The 27417-nt window shown below is 41.1% G+C and overlaps 1 long non-coding RNA gene across 2 annotated transcripts in view; it reads right to left on the bottom strand.

The window, feature by feature from the left end:
- The window catches only part of LOC145156650 (uncharacterized), a 36682-nt gene that overhangs the window by 7960 nt on the left and 1305 nt on the right, over positions 1–27417 (bottom strand). The window contains exons 2-3 of one of the 2 annotated variants that reach the window (XR_013736840.1): positions 26577–26672; positions 21872–23201 (exon numbers count right to left, since the gene is read on the bottom strand). This is a non-coding gene — a long non-coding RNA (uncharacterized LOC145156650). Of the gene's footprint in view, positions 1–21871; positions 23202–26576; positions 26673–27417 lie in introns of those variants that run through there. The other variant, XR_013736841.1, reaches the window with a different exon arrangement.

The following is a 27417-nucleotide window of genomic DNA, read 5'->3' as shown; positions in this document are numbered from 1 at the left end:
GTTACCAACACCTATGGTTGCACATAAGGGGTGTATGGCCCTATATTTGAGTGTAAGGCCACAAAATCATGGGTTTTATGTGTGTGCGGCCAGAGTGTGCGGCCAGAGCGTGTGTGCGGCCGAACACTCACTATAAAGTGTGCCAAAACGTGTTTCCAAGCCTTAGGAATGTTCTAGAGAAGGTGTTTTGACCATTGGCTAGCTGGAATGGAAGTTTGTTGCCATATTAGACCCTAAAAAGGGGGTGTGCGGCTACACAATGTGTGAATGGCCGTACACATGGTGTGTGCGGCTAGAGTGTGCGGCCAGAGTCTACGGCCAGGCCTGTGTGCGGCCGTACACTCCCACCTAAATGTGTCCAAATCGATTTTCCAAGGCTTGGGGATGATCCTAAGAACGTGTTTTGGTCGATGCTAAGCTTGGATGGGTGTTTAAGCCTATTTTAGGACCAAAAGATGTGTGTGCGGTCACACATGATGTGTGTGCGGCCGTACACACATGAAGATCATCTAGAATGATGATTTCATGGATCAAACTCAAGGAAAAGGGCTTTCAAATGTGTTGTAGTAAGGATCTAAGGGTGTTTACTTACTTGTTTTGATGATTGGAGTGGAAAACTTGAAGAATCCTTGAGAGAAAATGCTCTAGCTTTGAAGGAGTGTTAAAAAGGGTGTATGGTTGACTTAGGGACCTTTATATAGGTTGGAGTGTGAGGCTAGGAGGGTGTGCTGTTGGTTGTGTGCGGCTGGCCGTGTGCGGCTGGCTGTGTGTGGCTGGCTGGCCGCACACTCGGGTGTGCGGCCGCACACACCTTGCTTGGTGTGTTTGGCCCATTCTTGCGATGCTACACACATTCTAACCCTTCCTAAGACTCATATCTTGATTATACTAAGCCTAATACACTTATATAGACCCAAAACTTCATTTCAAAATAGCGAAACGAGGCTAACTTTAATGAAAAAGAAGAATATGTAAGTTTGAAATTTCGGGTTGTCACAAGGAACATGAGAAACTGGAGGAGCTTGAGGAGTTGAGAAGCTTGAGAAAGTAGTGTTGTTGGTGGTTTGGATCCCAAGATTTGCTGTGGAGTATGAACTGACATGGTTAATCTCCCTCTGCTTGTCATCGAAATCGCAAGCCCTGATGATCGTCCTTGTTTCAGCTAAACTCAACCTGTTCAAATCTTTGGTCTTTTTGATCACTGAGACATTCATGTCCCAGGATTTTGATAGAGAGTTCAACATCTTCTTGTTTATCTCTGATCTTGTCACCATAACACCGGCAGAGCTCATTTCTATGGTAAGTGTGATAAATCTCTGCAACTGATTCTCAAGTGTTTCTCCCAAGATATGGTTAAACATATTGAATTTTTGTCGCAGCATGTCTTGGCGACTCTGTTTCATGACTTCATTGCCTTCATAGACTTCAATCAGTGCTTCCCATAAGGCCTTTGTTGATGTATACTCACGGAAACCTTGAGCAATTTCCGGAGATAATGACATGGTAAGTGTGGCAAGAGCCTTTTCCTGCTCCTCGACTCTCTCAAAATCATCATCCGTGAAATTTTCAACCTGCTTGTCAGTTATGGTTCCATCTTCCAATGTGGTTGTGATGCGGATTGGACCTCTAAGAATGCTTCGCCATATCTTGAAATCCTTCATTTTGATGTACTTCTCGATCCGATATTTCCATTCTGGAAATCCTTCTGCGGATAAAAGTCGTGGAATTCGAGAAGTGGTTCCCATAATGGCATCTAATTCGTGATGAGCTGACATGCTTTGAGATACCATTTTTTATTTTGATTTTTGTTGTTTTTTGATTTTTTTTTTAAATTTTTAATAAAAATTAACTTGAAAAATAAACAAAATGATCAAGGAATGAAGGTTTTTGGTTGAGTGGTGTTGACCGAAAACGAGGAATTAGGTTGAAAGGAAAATAAGGTTTTCGGTTCTGAAGAGAAGAGGTTTTCTGTTTATCAAGGGTTTTCGGTTTATGATGATAAGGGGGTTTTCGGTTTCTAAAGATTAGGGAGGTTTTCGGTTTCTGAAGGTTCAAGAGATTTCGGTTGAAGAACAGTTTTCGGTTTCTGAAGATTCAAGAGATTTCAGTTGAAGAACAATTTTTGGTTTCTTAATATTGAACCGAAAACTAACAGTTTTCAATGAAAAACTTAGATTTTCGATCCTAAATTGATTTCCACACACTGAAACCTCAAACACAGCCTTCAAACAAGATAGATCTGGACAGAAACCGATTTAAGATATGTTTTCGGTTGATGAAGATCAAACCGAAAACAATAAGATTTCAATCGAAAAGCTGAAATCCAAGCAGATCTCGATTCCACACCAAACAAGCTACAATCTGATCTTCAAAACTCAAGCAGAAACATGCTTCTATTGACCGAGAACTTGATGAACACAAACTGTGAGGCTGAAAACTGAATAATAAGCTTGATTGACACCGGTTCTTGCTCTGATACCAATTGTAAGGTCCTTGATGGAAGGATCTTCACCAATGATCAATCAAGCAAATGAAAATAAAAAAGAAAATGAGTAGAAGATGGAATGAACTTGAGCTTGCATACGATTAACACATGAAACCGTCTGATTCAACTCAATGGACCGAAAACCACACAGTAAACAACTGTAGATCAACAACTTTCAACAACCCTGACAAATGACCTGACAAGAGCTATATATACTAACTGGACCGAAAACAGGTTTCGGTCAGGCAGACCGAAAGCCTGTTTTCGGTCACTTCCCAACCGAAAGCTTGCCTAGACCAAAAACGTCAAACACACACAATAGACTCCAAATTACAAACTCAAATGCCCTAACTCATCTATACATTGTTGCCTAGCCCAAACCATATATATTGGCCCTTCAAACAGAGTCTGTATGCAGAAGTTATGAATTTTACGCAGACATTTAACAGTATAATCTCCTCGTACTGTTAAATTTAAGATCGGTCGAGAATTAGCCGACGGAGTCTAAATGAAAGTTTTAGATCTTGTTTTTACCTACACGTGGATATAAATAATGTCGAGAGTAGAGCTCGTATATTAAAGATATGGACGAAACTTGGTCCCTACTCTTCGAGCGCGATAAATTCGATACAGTTTTGTAAATCTGAGATAGAATGAGAATTAGCTGACGGCGTCTAAATGAAAGTTGTAGTAATCATAAATAGCAACGCGTGGATATAAAGAACGTCAAAAATGGAGTTTGTATGAACAAGTTACAAATTATAATAGCATATTTACGTATTAAAATAAAGTATAAATCATATATACGTACACATATATATACAAATGTATATATCATTAGAAAGGTATCGACGATGCAGTTATTATAAGACTAGTGTTGAGTACTTTTGACATTAGTTTAGTATATATATCGTTAAATATATTTAAAATAATATTATGAATTGGTGTTTAGTCGTTTATATAACTATAAGGTCATTAAGTAATTATGGAGGGTAGTTTTTGTAAATTCAATTACTATAAATAAGAGGTTTGGGCTCTCATATTTCTTGCACCATTCTCTTGATTCAAGAGTCTTTCTCTTCTTATCCCCCGAGAATTTCGGTCCCTCGTGATTCGACTTCTCTTGCTGTAGTTTTAGTATAGTAAGGTGAGCTTTGAAGCGTTGCAAGAATCTTTCTTAGAAATATTCAGCGACGAAGTTCTGCCCCTGCAGAGCCCGACTCCTAGCTAAAACTCCCTTGTAAGTAAGTTATGCTTACCCTATTTTAAATATAACTTATATTTAAAATTAGTATTGTTATTATGAACATAAAATAAATATTTGGGCTATTATTATGACTTATATAACTGTTGTTATAATATCTTTTTTAACTACTCGCGGTACGGGGAATCTGGTTTAAAGGGCTGCATAGGGTTGTTGGATTTCAGAAGTGCTATATGCCAAAATGGTCATGCCCTCCGGTGTTTTATGTCTGCCCCTGTCTGTACATAATGGTTGGAAAATATTGTTTAAACGGTTATATAATAATAATAATGCTAAGACTAATAATTAGTCACGGTAAATATTAGACTAAAATCTAGTTGTAATAATACTAGGTTTCGTCGAAGGAAATTATATTGTTAAGAAGCGAAGCGCTGTCCGAGTTTGGAATCATCACTTTAACAAGTGAGTGCACAGTTACTTTCATCTTACACATAGATATGAAGTATTTAATATAAATTACATGCTATGTGTGCAAATTGTCTGTATACTTGCCGTCTATGTTGGGTGAAAGATTTTTATACATGTTTTAAATTATTTAAACTCTATATGTATTTTATATCTACAAAATGTGTTGGGTAAAACATGGGTAGATGAAATAGTTGCTGTGTGACAAAAAAATAAAATGATGAGTGGTGATATAGACCATGAGATAAGGGTGAGAGGTGAACCATCAGAAAAGCCTTTTACCCAAGTGTTGGCCCCGTCATCTAGCAGAGTATGGATAACAACCACGGACTATTCTAGACAGTCCAGTGGAACACTAGTAGGCTCGCAACCTGTAGATGTTATTTGAACTGTGTATTCACCAGCTGTACTCTAAAAACCCATTGACATGTATTGCGAGTGGATTCTCGAAAATGATACTGTCGATAAACGAGATAAAAACCCATTGACATGTATTGCGAGTGGATTCTCGGAAACGATAATGTCAATAAACGAGATAACCCTGGCAGATGCGCCTAAAGGACTCTACCGGCAGAAGCGCCTAATAGAGAACCTCATAACCCCGGCAGATGCGTCCCATAAAGAATGCCACATTCTGGAAGCTACGCCTAAATGATAATATTAGTAGTTGTGCTTGACAGATATGTCATTAGCAACAATGAATTTTGTGCCTATTCCTTAGGATAATCCTTAGGAATGAATGAACGAGGAATAGTTGATTCTTAGGGTAGACCCTTAAGAGTAAATAAGATAATGGGGATGGGTAATTTGGTTGATTGATTGTTTGATGATAAAACATAATAATTATATTATTGTGGGTTGAAAACCCTATGTACTCACCAGGTTTCCCAACCTGACCCTGTAACTCCCCGTTCTAAGAGTAATTATTCATGGATCCCCGAGATCAAGAGTAAGGGCGTTTCGGTCTTTTATGGGCAATGGGTTTTATTCGAGAAGGTTTCGGGTCGGGGTGTGTTGCTAAAAGCGTAGGGCTTCTCGCCACCTTTTCGTGGATATAAAGTTCGTTGGAAACGGGCTTAGAATAAAGGAGTTATGACACTTTGAAGATAGTGTCAATATTGGTCCCTAAAGGAAATATTTGGCAAAGGGGTCCTAGGCATGCATGGAGTGCATGCGTGTAATTGGCTGGGTACGCCCAGCGTAATGGAGTAAATGAACGCGGGAGTCCCTCGACGTACGCCCAGCGTACTGGATGTACGCCCAGCATACGCCTATCATCCAGAAACCCTAATATTTCGGGTGTGGAGGCCATTTAAACAACTTTAAGAGCTCATAACCCTCCCTTACCCTAGCCTCCACTGTTTAGAGCCGTTTTCCCCAAACCCTAGCCAACTTCTTGAGTGTGTGAACTTTTGAAGTGAATTTGGAGTGTTTTGAGAAGAAGGTGTTGCATCTAGTGAGTAGAGGAAGAAGGCCAGCGTGTAGATCTGAAGTTTTCTGGTGGTTCAAGAGCTCCTAAAGGTATAAAGTTTCTTGCTTGACATCTATTTTGTGTAGATCTAAGTGTGGTGAAGTTTTGACACCATTCTTGTCCCAAAAACCCCCCATTGTGATGCATGATGCGAGTTGGTTGAGATTAGCTATCCTTTCAGACCTTAGGAGAGGTCTTGAGTGAGAAAAATGAGGTCCCAAAGGCTTTGATTGTCTCATGTGTGATGTAGGTGGGTCTTAATGGATTAAGACCTTGAGTTAAGAGCTTTATGGACGTCCCAAGTAATAAAGTTTGAGACTTTATGAATCCTAGGCATGTTTGGTCGATGGATCTGAAGTTTGGGCTTAAGTGCTTAAGCCATTAAGCACATGGAAGGATTTTTGGTGCAGACGTGCGTACGCCCCGCGTACCAGAGGAGTACGCTCAGCGTACGCCCTCTGTTGGGTTTTCAATTTTGGGCCTTGAGTAATTGGGCTGTTTATGGGCTAGCTGGGCTTGGGTCGTGACTGAATAGTATGGATGGAGTAAATTGGACCCAATAATTATTATGGACCTTGGATCTAGGCCCATTTGGTGAGGTGGGCCCAATTTAGTAAATTGGGCCAATATTAGGCTTTGCATGAGGATTTGGTTTTGGGTCTTGGCCCAATAAGAGGATAATGGACTTAATGAGTGTTGTGGGCCCTTGGCCTAGGAAGTCATGTTGGATTCTAACTTGGTGATTATCATGTGATAGTTGGGAGTCCCGGTGAGTCAGCAGTCAGAGATTTGCAGGATTTCGGCAGTTGCAAGGTGAGTTATCCTCACTATATCGACAGGGTCTACGGCACCAAGGTCGGCCCTTTATCGGATGGAAATCCGGGTATTGTTTGTTATGTTATTGTTTTGCTAGATCTGCATCCTGGTATTTAGGATGGTGTTATGTTAGTGACCTGGTTAAGCTCGGTACCCGGGATATAGGGTAATGTTATGCTAGTGACCGATTAGGTCGGAATCCTTGTTAGGATGTTGATATGCTATGTGCCGCAAGTGCGGGAGAGAGGGGCATTATGCGAGGGATTGCCGTTAGTCAGCCCCGGTACAGAACATGAGGATTTGTTATCATTGCCATCAGGTTGGGCACTTGAGGCCAACTGTCCACAGCTTGTTGCAAGACCGGTGAAGGCTCCAGCACCGGCCACTCTATGGATTACTGGCAGAGGTCAGGGTGGAGCGGGCCTCCGAGGGCTCAGGGACGCGCTTTCCAGCTTACAGCAGAGGAGGTCAGGGCATAGTCGGATGCAGCTGCGGGTATGTTTCCATTTTGATATCTTGTTATCTTGTTGATTATGTGGTATTGTAAATATGTTCGCCTTTTTCGCATGAATCATGGTATGATTGAGGATCTTAGTAGTTAGGGGTTGTAGTCGGTTAGCATCCAAGAGGATAGGTGATCGGGAAATTGGATATACGATCTTGTTGCTAGGAATAGCGACTACGATGCGAGAAGTGTTCAGTTGGGATTCGAACTTCCTTGAAGTTCGGGATGTGAGATGTCGGGAGAGTGTACTGTGGAGGTTGCTCACTCCGGAGAGAATTAGTTCCTGGTAAAGGGGGAACTTTATCAAGTAAAGTCGATCGAGTTATGCCGGTTTGTCAGCGGAAGTTAGTAGTTGGTACACTAAGTGGGGGAGAATTGGAAAATTCTCCGGTGGAAACAGCAAGTATTCAGGGTTGGTTACCTGTTTAGATTCACCAGTGTTGTTAGCCGAGAGTGTGGCATGATTGGAGCAAGTGATAGACAAGTGGGGCAGGGAACAGACCATGGTTTCAGGAATGGTAGTTGGTCGATGTGAGGCCTCGATTTAGGCCATGGAAAGGATTCCGGGAACGAAACTGGAGTTCGGAACCCCAAGAGGGCTAGAACAGACTGCATGGGAGGGATTCCCGGAAGGAATGGTTCAGGGTGATGTGCGACGGCATTTGAGCGGTCCAGATAGACTGAAGGCCGGGAGGCGTACCAGTCAGGACGAAGGCTCGGAGAACGGTCCAGACAGGCTGAAGGCCCAGGAGGGCAGTCCAGACATGCTGAAGGTTCTGAGAGTGGTCCAGATAGGCTGAAGGCCTGGGAAGGCGGTCCAGTCATGCTGAAGACTTTGTATGTGTTCATGGATCGATAGAAGGAGAATGAGTGAATAAGTCACCATGCAATAGTAATCGATATGGTCTGGCCCCAATTATTGATCATGATGATGGAGTCGGCCGGAGGTTCAGGGAACGGTCCAGACAGGCTGAAGGCCCAGGAGGGCGGTCCAAACATGCTGATGGTTCTGAGAGTGGTCCAGATAGGCTGAAGGCCTGGAAGGGCGGTCCATTCATGCTGAAGACTATGTATATGTTAGTGGATCGGTAGAGTGGAGTTTAGCTCAGTGGCACTTATAAGTGCGGTTATGGTTGTGGAGTAGACTTCCTGGAAAGGAAAGGTATGTAGCTCCGGAAGGAGTGTGGGTCCTCTAAAAGGGAGGTAGTGGAGTAAATGGATGATCGAAAGTGCTTCAGCTATTGGTAGTAAGCACTAGGATTGTACCAGATATATGGAAGCACATACGGGTTGGATGCCCGTTGAGGTTGTGGCAATGTTGGATGATGCGCAGGCATGTTTTCGGTCTCCTTGGAAGAGGAGGAGGATAGTGGTTCCAGATCGGGGAATGGGACAGAGGAAGGTGATTCAGCAGGATAACAGACTCGGGAGTAGTCTGGACCGGTGCTGAGGACTGCATAAGGATAATACAGTCGGAGGTCAAGGACCTAGAGATCGCGATAGGGAAGTGTGAGTGGGTTATACTCAAGTGTGGCGAACCGGAGAGTTCGAGGGGGGACGTAAGGACAAGGTCCTTGGTTCCGAGTATGGTTTTGGGTTTGAGTTATGTATGTGGAGGTATTCCAATCTGGGGTATTCCATCATGAGGATGACCGGACCCTATGATTGATTGGACCTGATGTGTTTGGTATTCCAACCCGAGGGTTGATTGGGCAATGGGTTTTATTCGAGAAGGTTTCGGGTCGGGGTGTGTTGCTAGAAGCGTAGGGCTTCTCGCCACCTTTTCGTGGATACAAAGTTCGTCGGAAACGGGCTTAGAATAAAGGAGTTATGACACTTTGAAGATAGTGTCAATAATGGTCCCTAAAGGAAATATTTGGCAAAGGGGTCCTAGGCATGCGTGGAGTGCATGCGTGTAATTGGCTGGGCACGCCCAGCGTAAGTTGGATGTACGCCCAGCGTAATGGAGTAAATGAACGCGAGAGTCCCTCGACGTACGCCCAGCGTACTGGATGTACGCCCAGCGTATGCCTATCATCCAGAAACCCAAATATTTCGGGTGTGGAGGCTATTTAAACAACTTTAAGAGCTCATAACCCTCCCTTACCCTAGCCTCCACTGTTTAGAGACATTTTCCCCAAACCCTAGCCAACTTCTTGAGTTTGTGAACTTTTGAAGTGAATTTGGAGTGTTTTGAGAAGAAGGTGTTGCATCTAGTGAGTAGAGGAAGAAGGCCAGCGTGTAGATCTGAAGTTTTCTGGTGGTTCAAGAGCTCCTAAAGGTATAAAGTTTCTTGCTTGACATCTATTTTGTGTAGATCTAAGTGTTGTGAAGTTTTGACACCATTCTTGTCCCAAAAACCCCCCATTGTGATGCATGATGTGAGTTGGTTGAGATTAGCTATCCTTTCAGACCTTAGGAGAGGTCTTGAGTGAGAAAAATGAGGTCCCAAAGGCTTTGATTGTCTCATGTGTGATGTAGGTGGGTCTTAATGGATTAAGACCTTGAGTTAAGAGCTTTATGGACGTCCCAAGTAATAAAGTTTGAGACTTTATGAATCCTAGGCATGTTTGGTCGATGGATCTGAAGTTTGGGCTTAAGTGCTTAAGCCATTAAGCACATGGAAGGATTTTTGGTGCAGACGTGCGTACGCCCCGCGTACCAGACGAGTACGCCCAGCGTACGCCCTCTGTTGGGTTTTCAATTTTGGGCCTTGAGTAATTGGGCTGTTTATGGGCTAGCTGGTCTTGGGCCGTGACTGAATAGTATGGATGGAGTAAATTGGCCCCAATAATTATTATGGACCTTGGATCTAGGCCCATTTGGTGAGGTGGGCCCAATTTAGTAAATTGGGCAAATATTGGGCTTTGCATGAGGATTTGGTTTTGGGTCTTGGCCCAATAAGAGGATAATGGACTTAATGAGTGTTGTGGGCCCTTGGCCTAGGAAGTCATGTTGGGTTCTAACTTGGTGATTATCATGTAATAGTTGGGAATCCCGGTGAGTCAGCGGTCAGAGATTTGTAGGATTTCGGCAGTTGCAAGGTGAGTTATCCTCACTATATCGACAGGGTCTACGGCACCAAGGCCGGCCCTTTATCGGATGGAAATCCGGGTATTGTTTGTTATGTTATTGTTTTGCTAGATCTGCATCCTGGTATTTAGGATGGTGTTATGTTAGTGACCTGGTTAAGGTCGGTACCCGGGATATAGGGTAATGTTATGCTAGTGACCGGTTAGGTCGGAATCCTGGTTAGGATGTTGATATGCTATGTGATCTGTTAGACTATTTGTCTGGTTGAGGATTGTTATGTGATTGATTGTTTTATGTGCACATGGTTGTTTGACGGGGGATTGGGTTGAGGCGGGTCCTGCTTTCTGCTGAAGACCAACATACCCAGGGCGGACCGGATATTCCGAAGGCCCAGCGAGCAGTCCGGATAGGCTGAAGGCCCCAAGAGGGCGGACCAGACGTGTCGAGGCTCGGAGAGTGGACCAGGCCGACTGAAGGCCCGGTGCGGGCGGACCAGTCATACTGTAGACTCAGAGAGTGAACCAGGTGGATTGAAGACCCGGTGCGGGCGGACCAATCACACTATAGACTCGACGTACAGGGTTAGACTCGGAGTGTGGACCAGGTGGACTGAAGGCCCGGTGCCGGCGGACCAGTCACACAGTAGACCCGATGTGCATGGCTGTTCTATTTATGATATGTTATGAGTATGATATGTGTGGTTGGTATTTTGGGGGTAACTCACTAAGCTTTCGGGCTTACAGTTTCAGTGTATTGTTTCAGGTACTTCAGGAGATCGTGGCAAGGCGAAGGCGTGATCGTACCGCTCTTCATGTTTTATGATTTATATGATATGGTTCTGGGGGATACTCTGATGTTTAAACTATTTTGAAAATGAGTTGTACGAACGTAATGGTTTTTGAATGATTTAAAATGTTTTAATTTGGCTCAAATTTTATGGGTGTTACAGACCCATTCAAGCTTATTTCTATCACAGGTGTCGATATGAAGTTACATTACACTTAGAAATTAAAGAGATGTAGATCACTAGTGTAAATGAATGTAAGTTCTGTTTATGCTTATGTTTCTGTATTGACAATGACATCCCAAATGTTTTAAAATGAATAAAAATACATTTCTTCGGAAATGTTTTGATAACGTATTTATCATGCTTTACTGGGAACAAATTCCGCAACAGTTTCACTAAAAGAGGTACTCTGATTAAACAAAATCGGTCTTTTCTGGCCGTGAAAATGGGGATGTCACAGTTGGTATCAGAGCATTAGTTTATGATCGTGAGGAGTGTGTGTAATATATTTTAGGAAGTGTACCTGAATAGACACGAGCACTAGCTCATTTAGGGAAGATGCCTAAATTGCTTTTATGTCATAAATGATTTGTGATGCTATCATTTGATCGGATTTATGGTATGTTGCCGACCGGATCTGGAAACTTTGTGTGTTCAGATTTCTAAACGTTTAATTACGATATTAGAACTGGCATGTAATTTTTCGAAGTAATAAGGAGGAATACGCGTCTAAACCTTCCTATATCTATATTCTCGTCTCGACAAACCAAACGGCTACTTTGGTGTGCAAAACATCATGGTGAAGACTCGTAGTAAATTGAGTAAATAGAGGAAATGAGAAGGCTTACGATACTGAGTGGTACCTATCGGAAGATATCATAAGAATGATATCTTGCCTTTAGAACGCGTCTAAGAAATAATACGTCTAGTACGGGAGAAGTACACTTTCGATTAGCAGAAAGAAAGAATTTTGGTATAATCCATGAAGTTATCCCATCGTCTGACATTTCCATCACCAACCGAGTTGAAGCAGAATTGATGATTGAAGATACGCATGGAAGAAGTCCTATTAGAGTCTAGGGAAAATTATATGATTCTTTGGACACATTTGTATGTGTTAAAAATTGTTTTTGTGATAATGACTTGGAGAACTGCGAGACAATACTCGGGACGAGTATGAGTAGGTGTGAAAGGTAGTAGAGGCCTATACTACCGGAAGCACAGGACTCACACTTGGATCAGGGAAAGTCACAAGGTTACCAAGGAGCTAGTAATTGATTTCGTTTTATTCAAGTATGTCGTTACCATCGTTTCGGTAATGACTAAGAAGATGATTGTTATTCCGACCCTAGTGGTCCTATCAAATTGAGTCCGACTACGCTGAGTATGTTATGTGGTTCAGAGAATCAAGTTCGATGTAGCATCTGACTTAAGACGGAAGATTGAAATAAAAAGCGATCAATAGAGGTATCGCGAAAAGTTGCTTGTAGCTAGAAATTCTACCTTTTAAGATGAGATTAGAACATGAACGAAAGTATAGTCTGAGACCTGAGTCTAAGCGTTGCAACATAAGATGATAGGTCATTAGAATATGACACATCGTTCCATTGTAGTAAAAAAAACTTATCTTAAGTTCGTATCCACTGAGGATCGAGTTTCTGACTTGAAGGTCATAATTTGGAGTCTAACGTGAGATACGGAGCAAGTGCAAGATCGAGCACCGCCTGCAGTCGAGAAGTCCAAGAATTAGATACTTATTCGAAGGAACATAGAAGTTACGATTATCACCTAGGATAAAGAGATAACGTACGGAGTCATTATACAACCCTGTTTCGTTCATTATTCCGGGACGTAATCATCCTAAGGGGGAGATAATTGTAACGCGCGCAGATCCGGGCCAGTCAATTTAGAGACGATAAGCATCAAAAATGAGTTTTTGATGGAAGATTATTTAGAAGGATTAATCTTAACCAAGTTGTAGTATATGTTACAAGGGTTTCGTACATATAAAGAATGCCGAAATCCGAGTTATAACGAAGAAGTTATGACCCGTCGAAGTTTTACGGCAAAACCGGCACGACACCGGGAGACGTAAATAGTGAATTTACGGTAGAAGAATTTTTGGCCATAGTGATATAAAAAAAATTTGAAGTATACGTTAAACCGAGAATATACAAAAGAAGAACGCTCAAATCTGACTTCGTATGAGGAAGTTATGAATTTTCTAAGATTTGGCATAGCAGTGCACGGTCCGAAACTCGAATTTTAGTTCGAGCGGTTTTTGGCCTACGCGACCTAAATGAGAGTTGAAGATCTCATTAATAAGAACTCAACGGTAAAAAAAACAGACGAAAACGGAGTCTGTATGCAGAAGTTATGAATTTTACGCGGACATTTAACAGTATAATCTCCTCCTACTGTTAAATTTAAGATTGGTCGAGAATTACCCGACGGAGTCAAAATGAAAGTTTTAGATCTTGTTTTTACCTATGCGTGGATATAAAGAATGTCGAGATTAGAGCTCGTATGTTAAAGATATGGACGAAACTTGGTCCCTACTCTTCGAGCGCGATAAATTCGATATAGTTTTGTAAATCTGATAGGGTTTTGGTGGTTTGTCCCTTTTATGAACTTTGGACCTCTTTTGTTGAGTTAAGCCTCCCCTTTTGATATGAAAGTCAGATCTGAGGTCCCCTAGTCATTTAGAAGTATAAAAATGGAAGCTTGATGAGAGTTGTGACCTCATGCTTGGGTAAAAGACCTTGAAAAGGTCTTAATGGGGTAGTTGGGAGTGTTTGAGACATGCAAGGGCATATAGTTGCCAACTTTATGCCTTGGGGCATCTTTTCAATCCTAGATCTAGCTTTTGGACGTGAGGGATTCGAGCATTAAGCACTTAATGGGAAAAGTGCTTAATACGATTGTACGCTGGGCGTAACTGTCTGTACGCAGCGCGTAATCGCTAGACCCTCAGTACGCTGCACGTACCAGGGAGGTACGTTGGGCGTACGCAGCTCAGTTGGGCCCTAAGCTGTTTTGGGCCTTTGGGCCTTTGGACCTCATTTGGCTGATGAGCTTGCTTTGATTCTGTAACATTGAGGCCTTTTCATCTGTTTGGGCCGAGGACTTATTGGTTGGGCCTTATTCGGCCAAGGGGCCCATTAAGGATATTGGACTTGGATTTTGGGGCCCAATTTGCAAGAAAGGGGTAATTGGGCCTTGGGGGTAGAGTTTGAAGGTTGGGCCTTTCCTTGGGTAATTTAAGGTCTTATCATTGATTACATATTATTGTTATTATTCAGCTTGGTAGGTTGCAGATTATTAGGAGGGCAGTAATTATATTCATCGGACGGAGGTGAGTCTTCTCACCATACCTATGGGTCTACGGTACCAAGGCCGGCCCATTATGTGATCATGTTATGTGTGTGTTATTCATTTATGAATTGATATGCTGTGTGATATTATGTTGGTATGGAAGACCATGTGGGGTAGCCCGTGGCATTGGATATAAGACCATGTGGGGTAGCCCATGGCAGTCCTAGGTAAAGACCATGTGGGGTAGCCCATGGCATTGGATGTAAGACCATGTGGGGTAGCCCATGGCGGTCCTAGGTAAAGACCATGTGGGGTAGCCCATGGCACTCTTGTTGAATCGTATTGCATAGTTTTGTGGCATGTTTATAGCTTATTTTAGCTATCAGGATATGTGTATGTGAATGTGTGTGGTATGCTCTAGGAGACTCACTAAGCATTTCGCTTACAGGTTGTTGATTTGTTTCAGGTACTTCTGAGCCTAAGGGCAAGGGCAAGGCATGATGACATGGCACGCACTCTATCTCTCTTTTGATGTGTTTGGGACCCTCTGATGTTTTAAAAAGGAAAACAATGAAGTAATGTATGTTGATTAGAAAATAATTGTTTGGGATTTTATGGTTTATGAGATTGGTTTTGGTTAAAAAAATGAAATGATGAATATTTTCTTTGTAAAATAGGGTCGTTACAAGTTGGTATCAAATCCTTGATTTGAGGGATCCGGGTACATCCTCGGGTGTGTCAGGACTCAAACTAAGAAGGTGATAAAATGTTTTCAAAAGTAACCAAAAAGGAATTAAAAGAAACCCAAAAGATGAGAGTGCGACGCGCGTGATCAGCCGAGCCAAGTAAGTAGTTTCCCAATTTGAATAGCCATGCTATACTGATATTTGAGTGTTGTTGCTTATATGGAACTTGCTATGTGTATGATTTTAGAATTATACACGGTTAGGAGCTTATAGCCTCAGAATGATCGATTTGGCTTTATTTTCTTTTCCTTGTCTGGATGTGGTCTTAGGGTAGAATCTCTTATTCGAAAGTCTATTTGGTCCTTTCTGTGTATAATTTGCATGCATAAAAGCAGCCTGTTGTGATGGGTTTGATTGTCTTGGGTAGGACAAATCATAGGGCAGCCCAGGATTTGTTTCGGGTGTTAGTTGTGGATTATGGTATTGTATTGGGTTGTATTGGAGTCATTAGGTAGAGTAGTGGGGGAAAGGTACAGGTAGGTGTGGAAGGTAGTATTGGGCCCGTACTACTGGAAGCGCAGGACCTGTACCCAAGGCCATGTTTTACCTAGGGCTCCAAAGGGGAGGGAAATCAGTGTGAAAGAACCCTCGTTATAGATATCCTGATCATTATGTTTTGATATTTCAGTTCAGCATGGTGATGACGCGGTTTGGAGCAGGGGGATCAGGATCGGGATCAGGATCGGGATCTGGGTCCGGGGCTGGGTCAGGCGGCCCTACTGATGGTATTGATGAGAGGCTACGTGAGTTGATTGCGGTCGAGGTTACGAGGGGCATCCTTGACGCTACCCCAGTCATCTTTGGGACGGTCAAGGAGGGCATGATGGAGATCATGGAGGAGAGGCTTAGGGCATTCAGGGCTGATGTTTCTACGGGTCAGGGCGGAGCCAGAACTCCCTCGTTTCGGGAGTTCACGGCATGTGGAGCTCCAGAGTTCTCGGGGGTCAAGGATCCCATTGTGAGCAGATGCTGGGTAGCGGACATTAAGAATGCCCAGCGCACAAGTTCTTGCCCGGAGGAGGCACAGGTTGGATTTGCTTCCTGTATGCTGAGGGACAGGGCCCGAGATTGGTGGGGCGAGGTTACTAGCCAGGTGGGGCCAGCCAGAGTGGCTGAGATGACGTGGGCTGAGTTTGTTCGGCGATTTGATTTGGAGTTTGCACCACCTATCGAGGTGCAACGACTTGTGAGGGAGTTTCACAACCTTCAGCAGACCACCGAGACCGTGGCGGAGATCACCGCCAAGTTTCGGGAGCGAGCGTTGTTGATTCCACAGTACGCTACGGATGAGGATATGAGGCGGACGAGATATCATTCCATGCTGAGGGATGATATCCGGGAGTTTGTGAGCTTCACAGGGTGCAAAACCCTGAATGAGATGGTGAAGAAGGCCAGTGAGAGGGAAATGGAATTGGAGTCCCGCACGAAGCGGAAGACTGAGCAGGTACAGGCAGCAGGGGCTCAGGCTAAGAAGCCTAAGACCTCTGATTCTTCGGGTAGGGGCCAACAGGGCCGGGGCCGGTGTGCCAAGTGCGGGAGGTTTCATAGCGGGGCTTATCGGACAGCCGGGATATCAGGATGTTACTCTTGTGGCCAGCAGGGCCACATGAGTAAGGATTGCCCCAAGAAGGGCTTGATATGTTTTCACTGCAACCAGACAGGCCATAAAAAGGCCGATTGTCCGAAGTTGCAGGGAGGAGGAGGAGGATCAGTGGCGGTGCCCACGCCCGCCACTATGAGTATTACTGACGGTCGCCCTGTCAGGGCGGAAGCTCCATCGGTGAAAAGTCGCGCTTTTCAGCTGACTACCGAGGAGGCTCGGGCGGCGCCAGACGTTCTGGCTGGTATGTGTCTACTCTTCTCTACCTTGTGATTGTTAAATGCTTATATGTATGTATTATGTTTTGTATAGGGACCTTTTTGGTCAATGGTATGTCGGCCCATGTTTTATTTGATTCGGGTGCTACCCGATCGTTCGTGTCTCTTGCGCTTAGCAAGAAGTTCCGAGACACGCCGGGGACTTTGGATACCCCGCTCGAGGTGGAGATTGCAGATGATCGCACTGTGAGTGATGTGAGGGTATATTAGGACTGTATCCTGAACGTGCATGACGAGAGGTTTCGTGTTGATTTAGTTCCCATACCGTTGCGAGGATTGAAGGTGATCATTGGGATGGACTGGTTGGGGTCCAACGGGGTCATGATCGATTGTGCGCGACAGTTGGTCCGGGTTCGAACCCCAAAAGGCGGAGAGCTGGTCATTCAGGGCGAGAGGGCTTCGCAGGGCCCGACTCTCTGTTCAGCCGCGAGGGCCAGGAGGTTTTTGCAGCAGGGCTGCACGGGATTTTTGGCTTATGTTACGGACACGCGAACAGAGGCGGTAGCGGATATTGACAGTGTGCCGATAGTACAGGACTTTCGGGACGTTTTTCCCGAAGAGTTGCCTGGGGTGCCTCCGGAGAGGCAGGTGGAGTTTCGCATCGAGTTGGTGCCGGGTGCCGCTCCGATAGCCAAGGCACCGTATCGGTTGGCACCACCTGAGATGCAGGAGTTATCTACGCAGCTTCAAGAGCTGCTAGACCGAGGGTTCATCCGTCCAAGCAGTTCTCCATGGGGAGCACAGATCCTTTTCGTGAAAAAAAAAGACGGATCGCACAGGATGTGCATTGATTATAGGGAGCTGAACAAGCTGACAGTGAAAAACCGCTATCCTTTGCCAAGGATCGACGACTTATTTGATCAGCTTCAGGGTGCCTCTTGGTTTTCCAAGATTGATCTTCGGTCCGGGTATCATCAGATGAGGATTAGGGACGAGGATATACCGAAGACAGCTTTCAGGACTCGTTATGGGCATTATGAGTTTGTGGTGATGCCATTTGGGCTCACCAATGCCCTGGCAGCATTCATGGATCTCATGAACCGGGTGTGCAGGCCGATGTTGGATCAGTCAGTGATCGTTTTTATTGATGATATCCTGGTTTACTCCAAAACCAGGGAGCAGCACTTGAATAAAAGGTTTGGGCTCATTAATAAGAACTCAACGGTAAAAAAAAAAACAGAGTTCGAATCTGAGTTCGAGCGGTTTTTGGCCTACGCGACCTAAATGAGAGTTGAAGATCTCATTAATAAGAACTCAACGGTAAAAAAAAACAGACGAAAACGGAGTCCGTATGCAGAAGTTATGAATTTTACGCGGACATTTAACAGTATAATCTCCTCCTACTGTTAAATTTAAGATTGGTCGAGAATTACCCGACGGAGTCTAAATGAAAGTTTTAGATCTTGTTTTTACCTACGCGTGGATACAAAGAATGTCGAGATTAGAGATCGTATGTTAAAGATATGGACGAAACTTGGTCCCTACTCTTCGAGCGCGATAAATTCGATACAGTTTTGTAAATCTGAGATAGAATGAGAATTAGCTGACGGCGTCTAAATGAAAGTTGTAGTACTCGTAAATACCAACACGTGGATATAAAGAACGTCAAAAATGGAGTTCGTATGAATGAGTTACAAATTATAATAACATATTTACGTATTAAAATAAAGTATAAATCATATATACGTACACATATATATATACAAATGTATATATCATTAGAAAGGTATCGGCGATGCAGTTATTATAAGACTACTGTTGAGTACTTTTGACATTAGTTTAGTATATATATATATCGTTAAATCTATTTAAAATAGTATTATGAAGGGGTGTTTAGTCGTTTATATAACTATAAGGTCATTAAGTAATTATGGAGGGTAGTTTTTGTAAATTCAATTACTATAAATAAAAGGTTTGGGCTCTCATATTTCTTGCACCATTCTCTTGATTCAAGAGTCTTTCTCTTCTTATCCCCCGAGCATTTCGGTCCCTCGTGATTCGACTTCTCTTTCTGTAGTTTTAGTATAGTAAGGTGAGCTTTGAAGCGCTGCAAGAATCTTTCTTAGAAATATTCAGCGACGAAGTTCTGCCCCTGCAAGGCCCGACTCCTAGCTAAAACTCCCTTATAAGTAAGTTATGCTTACTCTATTTTAAATATCACTTATATTTAAAATTAGTATTGTTATTATGAACTTATAATAAATATTTGGGCTATTATTATGACTTATATAAGTGTTGTTATAATATCTTTTTTAACTACTCGCGGTACGGCGAATCTGGTTTAAAGGGCTGCATAGGGTTGTTGGATTTCAGAAGTGCTATATGCCAAAATGGTCATGCCCTCCGGTGTTTTAGTCTGCCCCTGTCTGTACGTAGTGGTTGGAAAATATTGTTTAAACGTTTATATAATAATAATAATGCTAAGACTAATAATTAGTCACGGTAAATATTAGACTAAAATCTAGTTGTAATAATACTAGGTTTCGTCGAATGAAATTATATTGTTAAGAAGCGAAGCGCTGTCCGAGTTTGGAATCATCACTTTAACAAGTGAGTGCATAGTTACTTTCATCTTACACATAGATATGAAGTATTTAATATAAATTACATGATATGTGTGCAAATTGTCTGTATACTTGCCGTCTATGCTGGGTGAAAGATTTTTATACATGTTTTAAATGATTTAAACTGTATATGTATTTTATATCTACAAAATGTGTTGGGTAAAACATGGGTAGATGAAATAGTTGTTGTGTGACAAAAAAATAAAATGATCAGTGGTGATATAGACCATGAGATAACGGTGAGAGGTGAACCATGAGAGAAGCCTTTTACCCAAGTGTTGGCCCCATCATCTAGCAGAGTATGGATAACAACCACGGACTATTCTAGACAGTCCAGTGGAACACTAGCAGGCTCGCAACCTGTAGATGTTATTTGAACTGTGTATTCACCGGCTGTACTCTAAAAACCCATTGACATGTATTGCGAGTGGATTCTCAAAAATGATATTGTCGATAAACGAGATAAAAACCCATTGACATGTATTGCGAGTGGATTCTCGGAAACGATACTGTCAATAAACGAGATAACCCAGGCAGATGCGCCTAAAGGACTCTACCGGCAGAAGCGCCTAATAGAGAACCTCATAACCCCGGTAGATGCGCCTAAAGGACAATACCGGCAGATGCGCCCCGTAAAGAATGCCACAATTCTGGCAGCTACGCCTAAGTGATAATATTAGTAGCTGTGCTTGATAGATATGTCATTAGCAACGATGAATTTCGTGCCTATTCCTTAGGATAATCCTTAGGAATGAATGAACGAGGAATAATTGATTCTTAGGGTAGACCGTTAAGAGTAAATAAGATAATGGGGATGGGTAATTGGGTTGATTGATTGTTTGATGATTAAACATAATAATTATATTATTGTGGGTTGAAAACCCTATGTACTCACCAGGTTTCCCAACCTGACCCACTCAAGCTTATTTGTATCACAGGTGTCGATATGAAGTTACATTACACTGAGAGATTAAAGAGATGTAGATCACTAGTGTAAATGAATGTAAGTTTTGTTTATGCTTATGTTTCTGTATTGACGATGACATCCCAAATGTTTTAAAATGAATAAAAATACATTTCTTCGGAAATGTTTTGATAACATATTTATCATGTTTTACTGGGAACAAATTCCGCAACATTTTCACTAAAAGAGGTACTCTGATTTTTATAAAACATAAACAAAATCGGTCTTTTCTGGCCGTGAAAATGGGGATGTCACAGTTTAGACCTCAGATCTGGACCTTGTGAGGTCCCTAGAGCCCAAAGGTCCCAACTTTATTCATCCATATGAGAAGTATGGTGTTTAACACCTTGTGAGAACATGTATTAGTGGAAGGGAGCAAAACCACCATGCATGAGCGTAAAGATCGAAGCTTTACGTGACAATCAAGCTTTAGGATGGTAGATCTAGTGTTTGGAGTGATAGATCTACCTTAAAACGTCTGAATGAGAAATTAGATCGAAAAGACTCGTCGTCGGTATTGTCAAACTTTGATTTGTAGAAATAAAAAAATTCTCAAATCTTTGTTGAACACCCCATATTAAGGCCTTAGCCTTCAAAATGACTTCCGAGTTGAGCATGGGATCTTTTTGTGCATTCTTCAACTTAATCAACTTCTCAAAAGCTTGTTGAAGAAAATCAAACTTAAACCGTGGAACTAATATGACCGCAAAATACAAAAAAAATCATTAAATTTTTCATGGTCGCCCTAATACTTATCGTATTTATCAATCATGTCCTTCCCGATCAAAGATAATTGGGGAGTAGCCGCCCATTCCTTAATGTGTTTGTATACATCACATATTTCTCCAAAAAACCGATGTGCCATCGGTTTTGTTGATGTTGATACTACGTAGGTTTTCACCTTGAATTTCTTGAGAAATCCAACCATACCTCTACAAATGTTGAAATATTCTTTTTAGGGGGTCAAAACATCTCGAACAAATGTATGATCTATTATAATAAAGTAAATGTTAGTATTTGTTTTTGTAAAAAAAAACAGCTTTAATACTCCTTATTTAGGAGCATGTATCTAACTGAATATACAACCAAATAACGCATTTAAATAGTGTAAACTGTAGTTTAAATTGTAAACTACAAGTTAGAAAAAAAAATATCGGGTTAATCGGACAAATAACGAAGACGTTATTAAACTTCAAAGTTGGCTAAAAATTTGGAAAAATGCTGAAACAGAAAAACTCAAATTTAATATCCAATGTTTAAAAACCAATATACAACCAAATAATGCATTTAAATAGTGTAAATTGTAGTTCAAATTGTAAACTACAAGCTGGAAAAAAAATCGGGCTAATTGGAAAAATAACGAAGACGTTATGACACTTCAAAGTTTGCTAAAAATTTGGAAAAATGCTGAAACAGAAAAACTCAGATTTAATATCCAATGTTTAGAGGCCTGTAACTAACTCACTGAATATACAACCAAATAACGCATTTAAATAGTGTAAACTATAGTTAAAACTGTAAACTACAAGCTGGAAAATAAATCAGGCTAATCGGACAAATAACGAAGACGTTATGACACTTCAAAGTTTGCTAAAAATTTGGAAAAATGCTGAAACAGAAAAACTCAGATTTAATATCCAATGTTTAGAGACCTGTAACTCACTCACTGAATATACAACCAAATAAAGCATTTAAATAGTGTAAACTGTAGTTCAAATTGTAAACTACAAGCTGGAAAAAAATCGGGCTGATCGGACAAATAACAAAGACGTTATGACACTTCAAAGTTAGCTAAAAATTTGCAAACATGTTGAAATTAACAAAAAAAAACAATGGAATGGAATATGAAATTATCTTTGACTTCAAACATGCCAAAAACCTTCTCCAACTCCACCGCAATCTTCAATAACTCATATGTGGAGTTCCATCGAGTTGGGCTATCATTGCACAAAAACTTTTTGGATTCCACATTTAGCTCTTTCATGCATTCTTTGAACCTTTGAATCTGTTGTGTAGAATTCGTAATGTATTTAACAGCCTTTTGCATGCACTTGATACTAGATTGATGTTGATCAAACCCATCCCTAACAAAAAGGTTAAGGATGTGGGCCATACACCTTACGTGTAGTTGTTTCCCCCCATCGTACAAGTTTGGTAGTTTTTTCATTAGAATTTCGATTGCTTTGTCATTCGCACTAGCATTGTCTACGGTTATGGTCATTACGTTATTGATACCCCACTCTTAAAGAAAAGTCAACAATGTGCGCCCAATGTCTTCTCCCTTATAACTATCTAGAGATTTAAAGTTAATAATTCTTTTGTGCATGACCCAATCTTCATCAATAAAGTGGGTCGTGACCACCATATAGCTCGACCTTTGACATGAGCTTGTTCAACAATCGATGGTCAAATGCAAATTACTTAGGGGATTACTAAAGAACTTAAACAACTTAATCTTTTCTTCAAGAAAGTAATCGGTGACTCTATTTGAAATTGTGGTTCTACATGGCAAAACTACTTTCCCGTTCAATGCATTTGTATACTCAATAAATGATTCATTCTCTACAAACTTGAACGGTAATTCTCCAACTACAAATAAGTTTTACAAAGATTTTTTTATTCTTTTCTCATCATGCTTCCAAGTCCCAATACTATTCTCCTCGTTTTCATTTTTTTTTTTTTTTTGAAATTTAAAGTGGTTTGGTTTTCTAGTTTTTTTTTCTAAATTTTTTGGGTTCATTTTACGTCTTTCTGTATGTTTAATCATACTAGAAGTACCGTTTCCGCCAGATTCGGTTTTGAGCAAAGTTCCACAGTTTTTGCATTTGCTATGTCTAACTTTGTCAATATGAACTACATAATCGGCCCAACAAGCCGCCCTTTGGGCATATTTCATTTTCTTCGGCTTTGTTGCTTGACTTGTTCCTTCAATTTGAGTGTTATCAATAAACACATCTTCATTATCAATCTAAAGCACAATAACAAAATCATTTTAATATAATAAAATAGCAATATAGGTTCTTTAACATTTAAATAGATTCATCAATATGGAATGAAACAAGTAAAAGAACATATATGGTTGTTTTCATTAAATTGTATCATTCAAGGTTCTCATTCAAGGTCAAAGTCCCCATGGCTTGGACTTATAGAGAAAATGTTAACTTTAAAATAACACATTCAAATTTCAATTGATAACATACATAATAACACATTGAAAGATTGAGTAGTAGATTAATACATTCAAATTTCAATGAGTAACATACATAATAACACATTGAAAGATTGAGTAGTAGATTAAGATACAAATACTTACTTGATTTTCTTGATTTGGAACCTAATTTTCCATGACTTGAATGGAGTTTGATCATAGTAGAAACTAGAAAACAAGGATGAGGAGACGATTATTTTTTCCAGACGCAAGGGCCGATTTTTTTTTCTTATCGCGGATGGACTTTGAAGTTTGAACTTTGAACTAGTGAAGATCGATCAATGAGTCCAGGTTATCGCAATTCGCAAGGGCAACAGCCGCAACTGTCGATCAAAGAGTAATGTCGCAAGGATGAGAAAAACCTCAATCGATCAAAGAGTAATGTCGTCGACTCGTCAATTTGGTGTAGTACGCTACTGTCGATTTGGTGTAATACGGATGATCGAATTCGATTTTGTTGATTTTTTTTGGTATATTACGTGGGTTTTGTTGGGTAACGATTGATAGAAAAGAAGACCAAATAAGCAATCGTGTTAGGAAAAAAATGTGACTTTTCATATTCGGTTTGGTCCTTTTGGACCGAATAAGCCCTTATTCGGGTAACCCGGACCGAATAACCCGAAAACCAAATAAGCAATATATAGATACCCGAAAACCAAATCAAATTGCTTATTCGGGTCTAATTCGGTTCGGTTCGGTTCGATTTTCGGGCCAAAATCTCATCCCTACTCGCCGAGTCCATGAGCTGACTCGACGACTCGGTTAGGGTTTGTCCCGATGGGCTGCACCATGCGATAGCTCGACGAGTTAGGGGTTAACTCGACGAGCTAGACCTTCGTGAGACTTGTGAGGAACGAGTGGACTCGACGAGTCACATGCAAGTCAGGTCGAACCTGGACTGTTGACTTCTGTTGACTTTAGGGTTTGGTCAACATAAGTAATGGAGACCATGGAGGGGTAAAATGGTCTTTTACCCATTCCAAGAGTTAGAGAGAATGAGAGAACAACCTTTGGTGTATTTGAGTATAAGTAGAGTATTGATTAGAGACAATTATCCAATATGTTAGGCGGATGCTAGTTCGAGATTCCCGAGTACGAGACTTTTACTTGCTAGCTTACGAGGTGAGTCTTCTCACTATACTTACCATGAGTGGTATTTTTGTGTGACTGAGCTGTTTATTGTGCTTTACCAGTGTATCTTAATATTCCGCATTATGTCTTTGTGATTTGTGTTGAGTATTATTTTTATGAGCTTATCGAGTTAGGGCCGGAGGGTCCCACTGAGACACATTGACCGGAAGGTCGTATTGAATTATAGCCTAGAGTGGGTATTGAGTTGTGTGTGGTATTTTGGGGAACTCACTAAGCTTTGTGATTACCGTGTTATATGTTATGTGTTTCAGGTACTTCTCAGGATCACGAAAAGGCGCCGACTTGATTCTACACACATTAGAGATTGAGTTATGATTGAGAGGATCCTGGAGTTTTATATACAGTTTTTGGATATGAGTTTTGATGATTTGACATTGTGACATTTTGTGGTTTTATTATTGGAATATATGCGTTTTAAAATTGAAAATTTTGGTTTGAAAATTTGCGTTGTTACACTACACCTCTCAACAAAATGGTAAATTTGAACGTATACTACGCACTCATAACAACATGACGCGTACCTTACTTTTTCAAGCCCACCTCCCACCAACCTATTGGGTTGAAGCTCTTCACATGGTGACCCACCTTTTAAACATCTTACCCTCCACCACCCTCCACAACAACACCCCATTTTACAAGCTATATAACAAACAACCCAAATATTCCCATCTACGCGTTTTCGGGTGTTTATGCTATCCTCTCCTCAATCAAATCAACAAGCTTGAACATCGGTCGCTTCCATGCATTTTCCTTGGATACCCATCAAACCACAAAGGCTTTCGTTGCCTCAACCTCCACACAAAACAAATAATCATATCTCGCCACGTGACCTTTGATGAAATGTCGTTTCCTTTTGCTTCCATGACCAAGTGGCTATGTTGCAGAGATGTGTTGGCTGCGTAATCTACTACGGGAGTTACTGTTTCCTCCTCTTACTGCCACCTTGGACTATTGTGATAACGTAAGTGCTGTCTATTTGTCTATTAATCCCGTTCAGCATCAACGCACTAAGCACATCGAGATCGACTTACATTTTGTTCGTGACCAAGTGGCTATGGGCAACGTCCATGTTCTCCATGTTCCATCTTCGTCTCAGTACACGGATATCTTCACCAAAGGGCTTCCCTCTTCCCTCTTTCTTGATTTCAGATCCAGTCTGAATGTCCGGTCAAGACCTCCCATTCCAACTGTGGGGGGCTGTTAGACGTGTCATTAGACACATAGTTTATTTGTATTAGTTTCATAAGCCCATGTATTTTTATTATAGTTAGCCCATGCATGTATTTATACCAAGCCCTTTGTATTTTCAGTATATATTTTCAATATGAAGGCAAGATACGATTGAGGAGAAAATTCGCTAAAACATGAATGTTTTCCATAGACAATACACCAAACATGGCTAACAAGAAAATCAATGTTCCATTTTCCCAAACCCAACATTTTTTGGCTTACAACAAGAAACGATTACAAGAAATCATTTCATCTCTCCATTACACCACAAAAAGTCTCATAACTTATCAATATTCTTTATAACAGAGATAACGATCATAAAAACCGAAGCCCAATAGATGTGCATTGGAGTAAGGGCCAGTGAGATTAACCATCATAAGATAATGCTTTGTTTTCCTGTGTATTATACGTCTTCTAAGCGTATCTACTATACCTTTACGGTTATACATTAACATACATGTTATGTCGTGTCGGGTTGAAAGGGTAAATGGGTTGAGATTAGTTGACCCTACCCTTACTATGTTATCCTGTCGTCTCATGTCAAATTGTCTATTTTCATGTTAAGTTCGTAGGTTTAAGGCCAGTTTAATACATTCTAAATGTGTTGTGTCATATCGGCTTGAAACACTAAATAATATACAACCCTTCAAAATCATAAACAATAGTTTGATTTCTATTAAGCAAACATAGTATACAATACTGAATAGTTAATTAACCCCAATAATTAGGAAAAGAAGTGAAGAAAATTGGTACCTGGAAGAGCTTATGGAGTATCATGTTGTTCTGATTACAGAGACACCCTTGAGAAACATCAATCGGAACCCATACACACTAGTTCAATAGCTATCCCTAATTAACGAAGAAAACAGAAAACTAAAAACTATCAAAAGTTGGTAAGGAAGAATACAAAGAATACAACATACACGATAAAACATATATACAAACAAAATATTTTAACCACAAGTAAGGATTGTATTTCTTGTCTTAATAAAGTCTGTGAAGCGAGGGAGGAAGAAGGAACGTCCATAGGTGGATAATAAAATAAAAACAAAGACCGAGTAGGGAGTAGCGATGAAAACCAACCCTATCTCCGATCCAATCTGTTATACATTTGATCTGATATGCGGTACATATGATCCTTTTTGCCCTACATAATCGATCGTATCGCAATAATCTATCATACATCGGATCTGATATCTGAAAAATGAAAGCCTTCGTATTAGGTCAAAAAAGGGAGGAGGCGGTGCTCCAATGATCTTCGGGAAGAGGAGAGGTGATGGTGTGGTGATCGTCGAGAAGAGAAGACACGATGGTGCGACAGTTGCCGGGAGGAATAGAGGAGTGGAGGCTTGGAGAAGTGGTTGTGAGATGAAAAAACGAGGACTCTATTTTGATTACACTAAGAAAAGGCGGACACAAAAATCTAAATATTTGATAAACATAATAAAGTATTTTTATGGTATTATAGGGACCGTTACTTCGTTTATAATACGGATTTTGTTACAATCGTATTATAATACGGTGTACTCTATTTGCCATTTTCCAGTAGTGTAATATGTAAAATCTTTTATGGTTAAAAAAAAAAATTAAGTTT

Source organism: Lactuca virosa, chromosome 2 (assembly GCF_052849685.1).
Source record: "Lactuca virosa cultivar CGN04683 chromosome 2, Lactuca_virosa_CGN04683_v6, whole genome shotgun sequence".
NCBI lineage: Eukaryota > Viridiplantae > Streptophyta > Magnoliopsida > Asterales > Asteraceae > Lactuca > Lactuca virosa.
This window is presented reverse-complemented; position numbering and strand designations above follow the sequence as displayed.